The sequence below is a fragment of the Aphelocoma coerulescens genome, unplaced genomic scaffold (genome assembly GCF_041296385.1).
Source record: "Aphelocoma coerulescens isolate FSJ_1873_10779 unplaced genomic scaffold, UR_Acoe_1.0 HiC_scaffold_392, whole genome shotgun sequence".
NCBI lineage: Eukaryota > Metazoa > Chordata > Aves > Passeriformes > Corvidae > Aphelocoma > Aphelocoma coerulescens.
Window position 1 is genome coordinate 33,561 of NW_027183736.1, and position 15,414 is coordinate 48,974.

General features: G+C 48.0%; 1 long non-coding RNA gene across 1 annotated transcript; it reads right to left on the reverse strand.

Moving 5' to 3' along the window:
* Positions 1-3,638: 3,638 nt before the first annotated feature.
* Positions 3,639-13,780, reverse strand: LOC138101683 (uncharacterized). Its single transcript, XR_011147232.1, has 4 exons — positions 13,616-13,780; positions 7,483-7,618; positions 5,302-5,368; positions 3,639-3,726 (listed from the first exon to the last, which is right to left on the reverse strand). It is a non-coding gene; the product is annotated as an uncharacterized lncRNA (long non-coding RNA).
* Positions 13,781-15,414: the final 1,634 nt, after the last annotated feature.

Sequence of the window (15,414 nt, forward strand, 5' to 3'; positions counted from 1 at the left end):
GACCACGCCCCTTTTATGGACACGCCCCTTTTATGGACACGCCCCTTTTATGGACACGCCCCTTTCTGTGGACACGCCCCTTTTATGGACACTCCCTCTTCTGACCACGCCCCTTCCATGGGCACGCCCCTTTCCTGACCACGCCCCTTTCATGGACATGCCCCTTTCCTGACCACGCCCCTTTTATGGACACGCCCCCTTGAGTGACCCGGACGAGCCCCCCACTTCCATGGCCACGCCCCCTCTGTGGCCACGCCCCTTTGCATGCACTCGCCCCTCCTCTGACCACGCCCCTTTCTGTGGACACGCCCCCTTTTCAAGACCACGCCCCTTCCCGTGGCCACACCCCCTTGACCACGCCCCCTCCCCCTCAGGCCACGCCCCTCTCCCATGGATGGTGCTCCACTCTCAGCCCCGCCCCCTCCCCAGGCGCGGCCGCTGATTGGCCAAAAAACGTGGTTATGCAAATGAGGGGGCGGGGCCCACCTGGGACAGTTTTCCCCTTTTTTTTTTGTTGTTTTTTTTTTTTTTTTTTAGGATTTTTTCGGGAATTTTTCGGGGCCGTTTCGGGGTTTTTTTCCCGGGGGTGCAATTCCCGCTTTTTTCGCTTTCCCGCCCTCCAAAACCTCCGAAAATTCCCGGTTTTCACCCCCAAAAAATTCCCGTTATTTTTTTCCCCACAAAAATTCCCGTTTTTCCACCCAAAATCCCAAATTTTCCCCCAAATTCCCATTTCCCTCCCAAAATTCATCAACTTTCCCAGAAATTCCCAAGATTTTTCCCCAAATTCCCATTTTTTCTGCCCAAATTTGCAAAATTTCCCCCAAATTCCCATTTTTTCCCTCCAAATTCCCATTTGTCCCCAAAAATTTGCACGATTTCCCCCAAAATTCCTGGTTTTTGCCCAAAAATTCGCTAAATTTCCCCAAAATTCCCCAAATTTCCCCCTAATCCCCATTATTCTTTTGAAATACCCAATTTTCCCTGTAAAATTACCTAAATTCCCAGGATTTCCCCCCAAATTTTCCCTAAAATTCCCATTTCCCACGAAATCCGTCAACTTTCCCCGAAGTTCCCAAATTTTCCCCAAAATTCCACTTTTCCCTCCAAAATTCCCAAGATTTTCCCCCAAATTTTCCCCAAATTCTTCAATTTCCCCCCAAATTCCCCAAATTTCCAAGATTTTCCACAAAATTCCCCAAACGTCCCCAAAATTCCCATTTCACACCCAAATTCTGCAAATCTTCCCCCCAAAAATCCCAAATTTTCCACAAAATTCCCATTTTCTTCTCCAAATTCACGATTTTTCCCCCAAATTCCCCAAAATTCCCATTTTCCCCCCAAAATTCCCAAATTTTCCTCGAAATTCCCATTTTTTTCTGCAAAACTCCCTAAATTTCCCCAAAATTCCCGCTTTTCCTCAAAATTCCAAAGATTTTCTCCAAAATTCCCATTTTTCCCCCAAAATTCCCCAAATTTCCCCCAAATTTCTATTTTCTTCTCCAAATTCCCGTTTTCCTCCCCAAAATTCCCCTAAAGTCCCCATTTTTCCCCCCAAATTCCCAAATTTCCCCCCAAATTCCCATTTTTTTCCCCAAATTTTCCCTAAAATCCCAATTTTTTTCTCAAATTTTCCCCCAAATTCCCATTTTTTTCCCAAATTTTCCCTAAAATTCCCATTTTTTTCCCAAATTTTCCCCAAAATTCCCATTTTTTCCCCCCAAATCTCCCCAAAATTCCCATTTTTTTACCCCCCAATTTCCCCAAAATTCCCATTTTCCCCCCCAAAATTCCCGATTCCCCCCCCCCCCCCCCCCCCCCAGTTCCCCTCCCCCACCCGTGGGAATTTTTTGGTTCCATTTCCGGTTTTTTTTTGGTTTTTTCCCGGGAATTTTTTTGGGGAATTTTCGGGGCTTTTCCCGGGGGTGGGGGAGGGGCGGGACCCCCCCCGATCCCGCGGGACGGGAGGGGGGGGGAGGGGGGGGGGGAGGGGCCGGGCCTTGGCCACGCCGACGCGGGGGGGGGAGGGGCGGGGATTAATAATTAATGAGCGGTGATTAATAAAGGAGAGGAATGGACTGGGATGGACTGGTTTGTACTGGGAGGGACTGGGGAGGGATTTGGCGGTTACTGGTTTATACTGGGAGGGGATTGGGAGGGACTGGGATTGGACTGGGAGGGACTGGGAGGGAACTGGGAGGGACTGGGAGGGGACTGGGAGGGGACTGGGATTGGACTGGGAGGGACTGGGAGGGAACTGGGAGGGACTGGGAGGGGACTGGGAGGGGACTGGGAGGGACTGGGAGGGACTGGGAAGGGACTGGGAGGGACTGGGAGGGACTGGGAGGGGACTGGGAGGGACTGGGAGGGACTGGGAGGGACTGGGAGGGGATTGGGAGGGAACTGGGAGGGGACTGGGATGAACTGGGAGGGACTGGGAGGGACTGGGAGGGATTGGGAGGGATTGGGAGGGACTGGGAGGGAACTGGGAGGGAACTGGGAGGGACTGGGAGGGACTGGGAGGGAACTGGGAGGGAACTGGGAGGGACTGGGAGGAACTGGGAGGTACTGGGAGGGACTGGGATGAACTGGGAGGGACTGGGAGGGAACTGGGAGGGGATTGGGAGGGAACTGGGAGGGGACTGGGATGAACTGGGAGGGACTGGGAGGGACTGGGAGGGATTGGGAGGGACTGGGAGGGAACTGGGAGGGAACTGGGAGGGACTGGGAGGGACTGGGAGGGAACTGGGAGGGAACTGGGAGGGACTGGGAGGAACTGGGAGGTACTGGGAGGGACTGGGATGAACTGGGAGGGACTGGGAGGGAACTGGGAGGGGATTGGGAGGGACTGGGAGGGATTGGGAGGGACTGGGAGGGGACTGGGAGGGGACTGGGAGGGACTGGGAGGGGACTGGGATGAACTGGGAGGGACTGGGAGGGACTGGGAGGGATTGGGAGGGATTGGGAGGGACTGGGAGGGAACTGGGAGGGAACTGGGAGGGACTGGGAGGGACTGGGAGGGAACTGGGAGGGAACTGGGAGGGACTGGGAGGAACTGGGAGGTACTGGGAGGGACTGGGATGAACTGGGAGGGACTGGGAGGGAACTGGGAGGGGATTGGGAGGGACTGGGAGGGATTGGGAGGGACTGGGAGGGAACTGGGAGGGGATTGGGAGGGACTGGGAGGGACTGGGAGGGAACTGAGAGGGAACTGGGGGGGACTGGGAGGGGATTTGGGGTTACTGGTTTATACTGGGAGGGACTGGGAGGGGATTGGGGGGGACTGGGAGGGACTGGGAGGGGTTAGAGGGGAACTGGGATGAACTGGGAGGGACTGGGAGGGACTGGGAGGGGATTAGGGGGAACTGGGAGGGACTGGGAGGGGATTAGGGGTTACTGGTTTATACTGGGAGGGACTGGGAGGGGATTGGGGGGGACTGGGAGGGGATTGGGAGGGACTGGGAGGGACTGGGAGGGGATTGGGACAAACTGGGACAAACTGGGACAGACTGGGACAAAGTGGGATGAACTGGGATGGACTGGGAGGGACTGGGAGGGAACTGGGAGGGACTGGGAGGGGCCTGGCTGCAACTCTGACCCCGCCCCCCCATCTACATGCAAATGAGACACAAACGATATGCAAATGAGCCACAAGTGATATTCAAATGAGATGCAAATGAGCCGGGAAGCAGCGAGCGGCTTCATTGGAGCGTCAGCGGCGGAAACCTGGGGGGGGAACTGGGAGTTACTGGGAGGGGGTTTGGGGTTACTGGTTTGTACTGGTTTGGACTGGTTTGGGGTTTTTCCTTACTGGTTTGGGGTTTGGGGTTACTGGGAGGGACTGGGATGAACTGGGAGGGGACTGGGATGGACTGGGAAGGCACCAGGAGGGGACTGGGCCTTACTGGGATGAACTGGGAGGCGATTTGTGGTTACTGGTTTGGACTGGTTTGGGCTTTTTCCTTACTGGTTTGGGGTTTGGGGTTACTGGGATGAACTGAGAGGGGACTGGGAAAGGACTGGGCCTTACTGGGATGAACTGGGAGGGGACTGGGCCTTCCTGGGATGAACTGGAAAGGCACTGGGAGGGGACTGGGCCTTACTGGGATGAACTGGGACGGGATTTGGGGTTACTGGTTTGAACTGGCTTGGGCTTTTTCCTTACTGGTTTGGGGTTTGGCCTTACTGGGATGAACTGGGATGAACTGGGAAGGCACCGAGAGGCCACTGGGCCTTACTGGGATGAACTGGGACGGGATTTGGAGCTACTGGTTTGGACTGGTTTGGGCTTTTTCCTTACTGGTTTGGGGTTTGGCCTTACTGGGATGAACTGGGAGGGGACTGGGCCTTACTGGGATGAACTGGGACGGGATTTGGGGTTACTGGTTTGGACTGGTTTGGGCTTTTTCCTTACTGGTTTGGGGTTTGGCCTTACTGGGATGAACTGGGATGAACTGGGATGGCACCGAGAGGCCACTGGGCCTTACTGGGATGAACTGGGACGGGATTTGGGGTTACTGGTTTGGACTGGTTTGCAGTTTGGCCTTACTGGTTTGGGGTTTGGCCTTACTGGGATGAACTGGGAGGGGACTGGGCCTTACTGGGATGAACTGGGACGGGATTTGGGGTTACTGGTTTGGACTGGTTTGCGGTTTGGCCTTACTGGTTTGGGGTTTGGCCTTACTGGGATGAACTGGGAGGGGACTGGGCCTTACTGGGATGAACTGGGAGGCGATTTGGGGTTACTGGTTTGGACTGGTTTGGGCTTTTTCCTTACTGGTTTGGGGTTTGGCCTTACTGGGATGAACTGGGATGAACTGGGATGGCACTGAGAGGCCACTGGGCCTTACTGGGATGAACTGGGACGGGATTTGGGGTTACTGGTTTGGACTGGTTTGGGCTTTTTCCTTACTGGTTTGGGGTTTGGCCTTACTGGGATGAACTGGGAGGGGACTGGGCCTTACTGGGATGAACTGGGAGGCGATTTGGGGTTACTGGTTTGGGCTGGTTTGCACTGGTTTGGGCTTTTCCTTACTGGTTTGGGGTTTGGGCTTACTGGGATGAACTGGGAGGGGACTGGGCCTTACTGGGATGAACTGGGATGAACTGGGAAGGCACCGAGAGGCCACTGGGCCTTACTGGGATGAACTGGGAGGGGATTTGGGGTTACTGGTTTGGACTGGTTTGGGCTTTTTCCTTACTGGTTTGGGGTTTGGCCTTACTGGGATGAACTGGGAGGGGACTGGGCCTTACTGGGATGAACTGGGAGGCACTGGTTTGCACTGGGAGCTGGGCACTCACCCCTCCTCCCCTTCCTTTTCCCGGGTTTCGGTTTCTTCCTCTTCTTCCGGGGCGGCTCCGGCGCCTCCTGAGCCCCAAAATTCCCCGGATTGAGCCCAAAATTCCCTCGGTTTCACCCCAAATTCCCGAATTTTTCCCAAAAATTCCCAAAGTTTTCCCAAAAATTCCCGAGGTTTTCCCAAAAATTCCCGAGGTTTTCCCCAATTTTGGCCCCATTTCCTCCATTTTTAGGCTCCAAAATGCTCCAATTTCCCCCAAATTTCCCCATTTTTTGCCTCAATTTCCCCATTTTTATTCAAATTTCCCCATTTTTATCCAAATTTCCCCGTTTTCCCCCATTTTTCCACCAAATTTTCTCATTTTTACCCAAATTTCCCCATTTTTGCCTAAATTTTCCCCGTTTTTATCCAAATTTCTCCTTTTTTATACCCAAATTTCCCAATTTTTCCCCAAAGTGTTTCCCATTTTTCCCCTAAATTTTCCCCATTTTTTCTTCCATTTTTTCCCCAATTTTCCCCATTCTTCCCTTAATTTCCCCCCCAAATTTTCCTTATTTTTCCCCCAATTTTTTCCAATTCTTTCCCCAATTTTTCCCTTAATTTTCCCCCATTTTTTTCTCAAATTTTCCCATTTTTTTCTCAAATTTTCCCATTTTTTCCTCAATTTTCCCCATTTTCTCTCTTAACTTTTCCCCAATTTTTCCTCATTTTTTACACAATTTTTTCCCATTTTTCCCCAAATTTTCCCCCCAAATTTCCCCCATTTTTTCCCCAATTTTTCCTCCATTTTTTCCCCCTAATTTTCCCCATTTTTCCCCCAATTTTTCCCATTTTCCCCCTAATTTTTTCCAATTCTTTCCCCAATTTTCCCCATTTTCCCCCCAATTTCCCCCAATTTTCCCCCCAAACTTCCCCCATTTTTTTCCCAATTTCCCCCATTTTTTCCCCAATTTCCCCCACTTTTCCACCCAATTTTCCTCATTTTTTCCCCCAATTTTTTCCCATTTTTTCCCCAATTTTCTCCATTTTCCCTCAATTTCCCCCATTTTTTCCCCACTTTTCCACCCAATTTTCCCCATTTTTTCCCTTAATTTTTCCCCATTTTTTCCCTTAATTTTTCCCCATTTTTTTCTCTAATTTTCCCATTTTTTCCTCAAATTTCCCCATTTTTTCCCCTTATTTTTCCCCTATTTTTCCCCAAATTTTCCCCCCAAATTTCCCCCATTTTTCCCTTAATTTTCCCAAATTTTTCCCCATTTTTCCCCTTATTTTTCCCCAAATTTTCCCCCCAATTTTCCCCATTTTTTCCCCAATTTTTCCCATTTTCCCCCCTAATTTTTTCCAATTCTTCCCCCAATTTCCCCTCATTTTCCCCCAAATTTCCCCCCCAAACTTCCCCCATTTTTTTCCCAATTTCCCCAATTTTCCCCATTTTTTCCCCTTATTTTCCCCCAAATTTTCCCCCCAAACTTCCCCCATTTTTTTCCCAATTTCCCCCATTTTTTCCCCAATTTCCCCCACTTTTCCACCAAATTTTCCTCATTTTTCCCCCCAATTTTTTCCCATTTTTTCCCCAATTTTCTCCATTTTTTTTCCCAATTTTCCCCATTTTTTCCCCACTTTTCCACCCAATTTTCCTCATTTTTTCCCCCAATTTTTTCCCCATTTTTTCCCCAATTTTCTCCATTTTCCCTCAATTTCCCCCATTTTTTCCCCACTTTTCCACCCAATTTTCCCCATTTTTTCCCTTAATTTTTCCCCATTTTTTTCTCTAATTTTCCCATTTTTTCCTCAAATTTCCCCATTTTTTCCCCTTATTTTTCCCCTATTTTTCCCCAAATTTTCCCCCCAAATTTCCCCCATTTTTCCCTTAATTTTCCCAAATTTTTCCCCATTTTTCCCCTTATTTTTCCCCAAATTTTCCCCATTTTTTCCCCAATTTTTCCCATTTTCCCCCCTAATTTTTTCCAATTCTTTCCCCAATTTTTCCTCATTTTCCCCCAAATTTTCCCCCCAAACTTCCCCCATTTTTTTCCCAATTTCCCCAATTTTCCCCCAATTTTTCCCCTCATTTTCCCCTCATTTCCCCCCAAATTTCCCCCCCAAACTTCCCCCATTTTTTTTTTTCCCAATTTCCCCCATTTTTCCCCCGTTTTCCCCCCCAAGCCCCGCCCCCTCTCACCTGATTGGCCGCTCCCAGGAGGGCGGGGAAAGCCCCGAAGTTGGTGACGTCATCCAGCCCTGGCCCCGCCCCCCGGCGCCGCCGCGGCCACTGGGGGGCGCTAAGGCGCTGCAGCATCGACTCCTCCCAGCGGCGCCTGCGCCCAAAATCGCCCCAAATTCACCCAAAAATGACCCCAGAGCGACCCCAGAGTGACCTCGGAGTGACCTCAGGGAAATGACACAAAATCGCCCCAAATTCACCCAAAATCGCCCCAAATTCATCCAAAATCGCCCCAAATTCACCCAAAATGGGACCCCAGAGCGACCCCAGAGTGACCCCAGAGTGACCAGAGATGGGAAGGACCCAAAATCGCCCCAAATTCACCCAAAATGGGACCCCAGAGTGACCCCACAGCGACCTCGGAGTGACCAGAGATGGGAATGACCCAAAATCGCCCCAAATTCACCCAAAAATTGCCCCAAGTTCACCCAAAAATGACCCCAGAGTGACCTCGGAGTGACCACAGGCGGAAATGACCCAAAATCGCCCCAAATTCACCCAAAATGGGACCCCAGAGTGACCTCAGAGAGGGAAATGACACAAAATCGCCCCAAATTCACCCAAAATCGCCCCAAATTCACCCAAATTCACCCAAAATGGGACCCCAGAGTGACCCCACAGTGACCTCGGAGTGACCAGAGATGGGAATGACCCAAAATCGCCCCAAATTCATCCAAAATCGCCCCAAATTCACCCCAAATCACCCAAAACGGGACCCCAGAGTGACCCCACAGTGACCTCGGAGTGACCAGAGAGGGGAAGGACCCAAAATCGCCCCAAATTCACCCAAAATCGCCCCAAATTCACCCAAAATCACCCAAAAATGACCCCACAGTGACCCCAGAGTGACCCCAGAGTGACCTCAGGGAAATGACCCAAAATCGCCCCAAAATGACCCAAAATCGCCCCAAATTCACCCAAAATGGGACCCCAGAGTGACCCCAGAGTGACCTCGGAGTGAGCAGAGAGGGGAAAGACCCAAAATCGTCCCAAATTCACCCAAAACCGCCCCAAATTCACCCCAAATTGCCCCAAATTCACCCAAAACGGGACCCCAGAGTGACCCCACAGCGACCTCGGAGTGACCAGAGATGGGAAGGACCCAAAATCGCCCCAAATTCACCCAAAATTCACCCAAAATGGGACCCCTGAGTGACCTCAGAGAGGGAAATGACCCAAAATCGCCCCAAATTCACCCAAAATCGCCCCAAATTCACCCAAAATCGCCCCAAATTCACCCAAAATGGGACCCCAGAGCGACCCCAGAGTGACCCCAGAGTGACCCCTGAGTGACCAGAGATGGGAAGGACCCAAAATCGCCCCAAATTCACCCAAAATGGGACCCCAGAGTGACCCCACAGCGACCTCGGAGTGACCAGAGATGGGAATGACCCAAAATCGCCCCAAATTCACCCAAAAATTGCCCCAAGTTCACCCAAAAATGACCCCAGAGTGACCTCGGAGTGACCACAGGCGGAAATGACCCAAAATCGCCCCAAATTCACCCAAAATGGGACCCCAGAGCGACCTCAGAGAGGGAAATGACCCAAAATCGCCCCAAATTCACCCAAAATCGCCCCAAATTCACCCAAAACGGGACCCCAGAGCGACCCCACAGCGACCTCGGAGTGACCAGAGATGGGAATGACCCAAAACCGCCCCAAATTCACCCAAAATCGCCCCAAATTCACCCAAAAATGACCCCAGAGTGACCTCGGAGTGACCAGAGGCGGGAATGACCCAAAACCGCCCCAAATTCACCCAAAATCACCCCAAATTCACCCAAAATCACCCAAAAATGACCCCACAGTGACCCCAGAGTGACCTCGGAGTGACCAGAGATGGGAAGGACCCAAAACCGCCCCAAATTCACCCAAAATCGCCCCAAATTCGCCCAAAATTGCCCCAAATTCACCCAAAATTGCCCCAAATTCACCCAAAACGGGACCCCAGAGTGACCCCACAGTGACCTCGGAGGGACCAGAGATGGGAATGACCCAAAATTGCCCCAAATTCACCCAAAATTCACCCAAAATGGGACCCCTGAGTGACCTCAGAGAGGGAAATGACCCAAAATCGCCCCAAATTCACCCAAAATCGCCCCAAATTCACCCAAAATCGCCCCAAATTCACCCAAAATGGGACCCCAGAGCGACCCCAGAGTGACCCCAGAGTGACCAGAGATGGGAAGGACCCAAAATCGCCCCAAATTCACCCAAAATGGGACCCCAGAGTGACCCCACAGCGACCTCGGAGTGACCAGAGATGGGAATGACCCAAAATCGCCCCAAATTCACCCAAAAATTGCCCCAAGTTCACCCAAAAATGACCCCAGAGTGACCTCGGAGTGACCACAGGCGGAAATGACCCAAAATCGCCCCAAATTCACCCAAAATGGGACCCCAGAGTGACCTCAGAGAGGGAAATGACACAAAATCGCCCCAAATTCACCCAAAATCGCCCCAAATTCACCCAAATTCACCCAAAATGGGACCCCAGAGTGACCCCACAGTGACCTCGGAGTGACCAGAGATGGGAAGGACCCAAAATCGCCCCAAATTCACCCAAAATCGCCCCAAATTCACCCAAAATGGGACCTCAGAGTGACCTCAGAGAGGAAAATGACCCAAAATCGCCCCAAATTCACCCAAAATCGCCCCAAATTCACCCAAAATGGGACCCCAGAGTGACCCCACAGTGACCTCGGAGTGACCAGAGATGGGAATGACCCAAAATCGCCCCAAATTCATCCAAAATCGCCCCAAATTCACCCCAAATCACCCAAAACGGGACCCCAGAGTGACCCCACAGTGACCTCGGAGTGACCAGAGAGGGGAATGACCCAAAATCGCCCCAAATTCACCCAAAATCGCCCCAAATTCACCCAAAACGGGACCCCAGAGCGACCTCACAGCGACCTCGGAGTGACCAGAGAGGGGAAGGACCCAAAATCGTCCCAAATTCACCCAAAATCGCCCCAAATTCACCCAAAATCACCCAAAAATGACCCCACAGTGACCCCAGAGTGACCTCGGAGTGACCAGAGAGGGGAAGGACCCAAAATCGCCCCAAATTCACCCCAAATCGCCCCAAATTCACCCCAAATCGCCCCAAATTCACCCAAAATCGCCCCAAATTCACCCAAAATCACCCAAAAATGACCCCAGAGCGACCCCAGAGTGACCCCAGAGTGACCTCAGGGAAATGACACAAAATCGCCCCAAATTCACCCAAAATCACCCAAAAATGACCCCAGAGTGACCCCACAGCGACCTCGGAGTGACCAGAGAGGGGAAGGACCCAAAACCGCCCCAAATTCACCCAAAATCGCCCCAAATTCACCCAAAATCACCCAAAAATGACCCCACAGTGACCCCAGAGTGACCCCAGAGTGACCTCAGGGAAATGACACAAAATCGCCCCAAAATGACCCAAAATCGCCCCAAATTCACCCAAAATCGCCCCAAATTCACCCAAAATGGGACCCCAGAGTGACCCCTGAGTGACCTCAGGGAAATGACCCAAAATCGCCCCAAATTCACCCAAAATGGGACCCCAGAGAGACCTCACAGTGACCTCACAGTGACCAGATGGAAATGACCCAAAATTGCCCCAAATTCATCCAAAATCGCCCCAAATTCACCCAAAAATGACCCCAGAGTGACCTCGGAGTGACCACAGGCGGAAATGACCCAAAACCGCCCCAAATTCACCCAAAATCGCCCCAAATTCACCCAAAATCGCCCCAAATTCACCCAAAATCACCCAAAAATGACCCCAGAGTGACCCCAGAGTGACCTCAGGGAAATGACACAAAATCGCCCCCAAATGACCCAAAATCGCCCCAAATTCACCCAAAACGGGACCCCAGAGTGACCCCAGAGTGACCTCAGAGAGGGAAATGACCCAAAATCGCCCCAAATTCACCCAAAATCACCCAAAATTCACCCAAAACCACCCAAAAATGACCCCACAGTGACCCCAGAGTGACCTCAGAGTGACCCCAGAGATGGAAATGACCCAAAATCGCCCCAAATTCACCCGAAGATGCCCCAAAAAGCGACCCCAAAGTGAGCAAAGCTCCCCCAAAATTCCTCCCCCCAAAAAGCCCCAAAATCTCCCAAAGTTCCCCCAAAAAATCCCCCAAAAATCCCCAAAAACTTCCCAAAAATTCCCCAAAAATTCCCAAAAATTCCCCAAAAAATCCCCAAAGGTTCCCCAAAACTTTCTAAAAAATACCCCAAAAATTCCCCAAAAAAATCCCCAAAAAATCCCCCCCAAAAATTCCAAAAAAACGCCCCAAAATCCCAAAAAAACCTCAAAAAAACCCAGAAGAATCCAGAAAAATCCACCAAAAAAACCCAAAAAATCCCCAAAAAACTTCTTAAAAACGCCCAAAACAACCACCAAAAAATCCCCAAAAATGCCAAAAAAATTCCCATAAAACCCGCAAAATATCCCAAAAAAACCCCCAAAAAAACCCAAAAAACAGCAAAAAATCCCAAAAATCCCACCCAAAAATCCCTAAAAATCCTCAAAAGCTCCCAAAAAAATCCCCCCCAAAAATACCAAAAAATTCCCAAAAAATCCTAGAAAACTCCCAAAAAAATCCCCAAAAATCCCCCCAAAAATTCAGAAAAACCCCAGGAAATTCCCCCAAAAAATCTCCAAAAGATCCCAAAAAAATCCCAAAAAACCCTCAAAAAAACCCCAGAAAATTCCCGAAAAATTCCCAAAAAATCCCCCAAAAAATCCCCATAAATCCCCCTAAAGTTCCCAAAAAATGCCAAAAAAATCCCCAAAAAATCTCAAAAATTCCGCAAAAAAATCCGCAAAAAAATCCCCAGAAAATTCCCCAAAAATTCCAAAAAATCCCCAAAAAATTCCAAAAAAACCTCAAAAGAACCCCAGAAAATTCCAGAAAAATTCTCAAAAAAATTCTCAAAAAAATCCCAAAAAATCCCCAAAAAACCTCCTAAAAATGCCCAAAAAACCCACCAAAAAACGCCCAAAAAAATCTGAAAAAATGCCAAAAAATCTCAAAAAAAACCCCAAAAAATCCCCAAAAATCCCAAAAAATCCCAAAAAAATCCCCAAAAATCCCCCCAAAAATTCAGAATAACCCCAGAAAATTCCCAAAAAAAATCTCCAAAAAATCCCCAAAAAATCCCAAAAAACCCTGAAAAAAAACCCAGAAAATTCCAGAAAAATTCCAAAAGAATTCTCAAAAAAATCCCAAAAAATCCCCAAAAAACCTCCTAAAAATGCCCAAAAAACCCACCAAACCCCCCCCAAAAAATCCTAAAAAATGCCAAAAAATCTCAAAAAAAACCCCCAAAAAATCCCCAAAAATCCCAAAAAATCCAAAAAAAATCCCCAAAAATCCCCCCAAAAATTCAGAATAACCCCAGGAAATTCCCCCAAAAAATCTCCAAAAGATCCCAAAAAAATCCCAAAAAACCCTCAAAAAAACCCCAGAAAATTCCAGAAAAATTCCCAAAAAATCCCCCAAAAATCCCCATAAATCCCCGTTAAGTTCCCAAAAAATGCCAAAAAAACTCCCAAAAAATCTCAAAAATTCTGCAAAAAAATCCGCAAAAAAACCCCCAGAAAATTCCCCAAAAATTCCAAAAAATCCCCAAAAAATTCCAAAAAAAACCTCAAAAAAACCCCAGAAAATTCCAGAAAAATTCCAAAAAAATTCTCAAAAAAATCCCCAAAAAACCTCCTAAAAATGCCCAAAAAAACCCCCCAAAAAGCCTAAAAAATGCCAAAAAATCTCAAAAAAAACCCCCCAAAAAATCCCCAAAAAATCCCCATAAATCCCAAAAAATCCCAAAAAACCCCTCAAAAAACCCCCAGAAAATTCCAGAAAAATTCCCAAAAAATTCTCAAAAAAACCCCAAAAAATCCCCAAAAAACCTCCTAAAAATGCCCAAAAAACCCACCAAAAAACCCCAAAAAAATCCGAAAAAATGCAAAAAAAATCTCATAAAAACCCCCCAAAAAATCCCAAAAAAATCCCCAAAAAATCCCCAAAAATTCCCAAAAACCCCCCAACCCCCCCCCCCACCCCGCCCCTCCCCCATACCTGTGTGCCTCGCTGGGGGTCTCGGTGCCGGGCCCCTCCCCCACCACCTCCAGGGGCCCCTCCCCCAGCTCCTGGCGCAGCTCCCGCAGGACGGAGCCGCTCAGGGCCCGGCGCCGCGCCCGCTCCTGGCACCGGGACGGTGCCCGCTCCGGGGGGGCTGTGCCCAAACACAAACACGGAAAAGGGGGGAAAAGTTTTAGGGATTTTTTGGGAATTTTTTGGGATTTTTTTGGGATTTTTTTGGGATTTTTTAGGGATTTTTTTGGAATTTTTTTGGATTTTTTGGGGATTTTTTTGGGAATTTCTTCGAATTTTTTATGCATTTTTTTTTTATTTTCTGGGAATTTCTTGGGGGACTTTTTGGGGTTTTTTTGGGATTTTTTTGGGATTTTTTTGACATTTTTTGGAATTTTTTTGGATTTTTTTGGGATTTTTTTGGGAATTTCTTTGAATTTTTTATGCATTTTTGGGGGATTTTTTGGGAATTTTTTTGGGTATTTTTTGGGATTTTCTGAGAATTTTTTTGGATTTTTAGGGGATTTTCTGGATTTTCTTGGGGATTTTTTGAGGATTTTTCGGGATTTTCTGGGGATTTTTTTGGGATTTTTTTAGGAATTTTATCAAATTTTTTATGCATTTCTTTGGGATTATTTCGGATTTTTTTGGGGCTTTTCTGGGGAATATTTTGGGATTTTTTGGAGATTTTTTAGGAATTTTTTGGGGATTTTTTGGGTATTTTTTGGGACTTTTTCGGGGCCCAGCGCCGCGCCCGCTCCTGGCACCGGGACGGTGCCCGCTCCGGGGGGGCTGTGCCCAAACACAAACACGGAAAAAGGGGGAAAGGTTGGAGCATTTTTTGGGAATTTTTTGGGATTTTTTTGGGATTTTTTTGGGGATTTTTTGGGAAATTTTCTGGATTTTTTAGGGATTTTTTTGGATTTTTTTTGGATTTTTTCGGGAATTTCTTCGAATTTTTTATGCATTTTTTTGGGGATTTTTTGGGAATTTTTGGGGGGATTTTTTGGAATTTTTTGAAAATTTTTGGGGATTTTTTGGGGGATTTTTTGGATTTTCTTGGGGATTTTTTAGATATTTTTTGGGGATTTTTTGAGGATTTTTCGGGATTTTCTGGGGATTTTTTTGGGATTTTTTTAGGAATTTCTTCAAATTTTTTATGCATTTCTTTGGGATTATTTCGGATTTTTTTGGGGCTTTTCTGGGGAATATTTTGGGATTTTTTGGAGATTTTTTAGGAATTTTTTGGGGATTTTTTGGGACTTTTTCGGGGCCCGGCGCCGCGCCCGCTCCTGGCACCGGGACGGTGCCCGCTCCGGGGGGGCTGTGCCCAAACACAAACACGGAAAAGGGGGGAAAAGTTTAAGGGATTTTTTGGGAATTTTTTGGGATTTTTTCCGGATTTTTTGGGGGATTTTTTGGGGATTTTTTTGGAATTTTTTTGGATTTTTTGGGGATTTTTTTGGGAATTTCTTCGAATTTTTTATGCATTTTTTTTTTATTTTCTGGGAATTTCTTGGGGGACTTTTTGGGATTTTTTTGGGATTTTTTTGGGATTTTTTTGACATTTTTTGGAATTTTTTTGGATTTTTTGGGGATTTTTTTGGGAATTTCTTTGAATTTTTTATGCATTTTTGGGGGATTTTTTGGGAATTTTTTTGGGTATTTTTTTGGATTTTCTGAGAATTTTTTTGGATTTTTAGGGGATTTTCTGGATTTTCTTGGGGATTTTTTGAGGATTTTTCGGGATTTTCTGGGGATTTTTTTGGGATTTTTTTAGGAAT